The sequence below is a fragment of the Nicotiana tabacum genome, chromosome 10 (genome assembly GCF_000715075.1).
Source record: "Nicotiana tabacum cultivar K326 chromosome 10, ASM71507v2, whole genome shotgun sequence".
Taxonomy (NCBI): domain Eukaryota; kingdom Viridiplantae; phylum Streptophyta; class Magnoliopsida; order Solanales; family Solanaceae; genus Nicotiana; species Nicotiana tabacum.
Window position 1 is genome coordinate 54,421,660 of NC_134089.1, and position 2,393 is coordinate 54,424,052.

The 2,393-nt window shown below is 41.1% G+C and overlaps 1 pseudogene; it reads left to right on the plus strand.

Annotated features, from left to right (window-relative positions):
* The first annotated feature begins 510 nt into the window (after positions 1-510).
* LOC107832273 (calcium-binding protein CAST-like) lies at positions 511-1,485 on the plus strand (annotated as a pseudogene).
* The last annotated feature ends 908 nt before the right edge of the window (positions 1,486-2,393 follow it).

Genomic DNA, 2,393 nt, shown 5'->3' on the forward strand with positions numbered 1-2,393 from the left:
TAGACTCAATATTTAATGAGTACACTGTGTCGGTTATACTCATGCTATATTTTTGCACTTATTCTTGTACTGATTCGGACATTGGTGCTAGCGAAGTCCCGGGAGGTGCTTAGCCGTTACCAAATAGATGACTTGAGGCAGAACTATTCCTAATAGACATATACTGTGTGACACCAAATCTTGGGAGACTGATTAGTCGCCGTTTGTTTTAGATTTATTATGTATTTTCTGAGTTATCACTTATTCTATATATATTAATCTGTTGTTAATTGTTAGTCTCTTTTCTTTATTTATGGTTATAAGTTGGCTTGCCTAGCTAGAGATGTTAGGCGTCATCACGACCCCGTTAGTTGAGATTTTGGATCGTGATATTTGTTACCGTACATATTAATTTTTTAAGAAATGTAGCTGTCTAATTAGTGGAGTAATATAAAGTATCTACTGTGGTACTGAAATAGTGATTGAATTCGTTTTGACACGCTATTACGGAACTCTTACGTCGTCAAATGCGCGGTATCTGTTTTGCTAGTTAAAAGCCCACATTGTCCATTCATTCCATTCGTCTTCTCCCCGCCAAACAGAACTTCCTAGCTTTAAGCAACCATTGCTCTTCTTTGGTTTCATATCTGTCTCTCAAAAACTTGAATTGTCCACACAAAAAAAAAAAAAAAAAAAGGAAAAACAGAAGAGGTCTTTCACTAATGGGATCAGCCAGTGAACAATGCAACCGAAGAGATCTTTCACTAATGGGATCAGCCAGTGAACAATGCAACCGAAGCCTAAGTAGGGGAAAAATCAATCCATCTTCGTCGTTGTCCTTCCGGCTTCGATGCCCCAGCCTCAATTCTCTTCGTCTTCGCCGAATTTTTGATCGTATTCGACAGGAATCATGATAGCATGATCACCGTAGACGAACTGGACCAGGCGCTGAGCCTACTCGGACTGGACACAGATAGATCTGAGCTAGAAACGATGGTTAAATCATACATGAAGCCGGGGAATGGCGGCCTCAGATTCGAAGAATTTGAGGCTCTACATCGATCGCTCGACGATGCTTTCTTTGGATCAACGTTAGAAGATGAATTCGCGGCGGATGACAGAAGTTGCAAAAGTAGTGCAGTGGAGGATGAAGCGGATCTGACGGAGGCGTTCAAGGGTATTCGATGAGGACGGAGACGGTTACATATCAGCGAGGGAATTGCAGGTGGTACTAAGGAAACTGGGATTACAGGAAGTCATGGAACTTGACCGAGTTGAGATGATGATTTCATCTGTTGACCAAAATCACGACGGTCGTGTTGATTTCTTCGAGATCAAAGATATGATGCGTAGTGTTACTGTTCGCACTTCTTAGTTGCTCTTCTCTCTTGTTTTCCTTTTCTTTTCCTCCTCTCTGCATGAGTGGAGGCTGGCCGGCTACCCCGGCCAGTCGGAGTGTCGCTATTGGTTGTAAACTTTGTTACTATTGCCCTTTCGCTTTCCCTTTTTGTTCGTGTATTACTCATCGTAACCGGAAGGTAAAAACTGCTCTAACACTACTAAAAATCCGGTAATTAGCGATCACAATTGGTCGGTTCAAAATAGCGATCAATATTGGTCAGTAACGGGAAAAAAATATTTTATATTTATTTTAAATAAATTACTGACCAAAGTTGGTCGGCAAAGTGGTTGTCAGACTTGTTTAGTCAAAGAAAATTTCACTTTACTGACCAACTTTGGTCGGTAATGTGGGTGTAATGACCCGGTCAGTCGTTTCATGAGTTACCGCTCCATTTTCCACATTTCTGCTTCTTATTGTCTTGTTCAGCTGTATTATGTGATATCAGGTTGGTTGGTTCGGGTTCGGAGAGGTTTTGGAAAGGAATGAGACACTTAGTCTCTTTTGAGTAAGCTTAAGTTGGAAAAGTCAACTGGATGTTGACTTATGTGAAAAAAGTCTCGGATGTTAATTTCGATGGTCCGGATAGCTTCGGGAGGTGATTTAGGACTTAAGAGCGTGATCAGAATGTGTTTTGGAGGTCCGGAGTAGATTTAGACTTGAATTGGCGAAATTGAGATTTTGGCATTTTCCGGTTGATAGGGGAGATTTTGATATAGGGGTCGGAATGGATTTCCCGAAGTTGCAATAGGTCCGTTGTGTCATTTATGATGTGTGTGCAAAATTTCAGGTCATTAGGACGAGGTTTGATAGACTTTTTGATCGAAATCGGAATTCGGAAGTTTTTGAAGTTCTTAGGCTTGAATCTGTGGTTGATTTGATGTTTTGATGTCGTTTTGAGTGTTTCGAAGGTTGGAACAAGTTTGAATGATGATATGGGATATGTCGGCATGTTTGGTTGGGGTCTTGAGGGCCTCGGGTAAGTTTTAGGTGGTTAAACGGATCAAGTTCATGT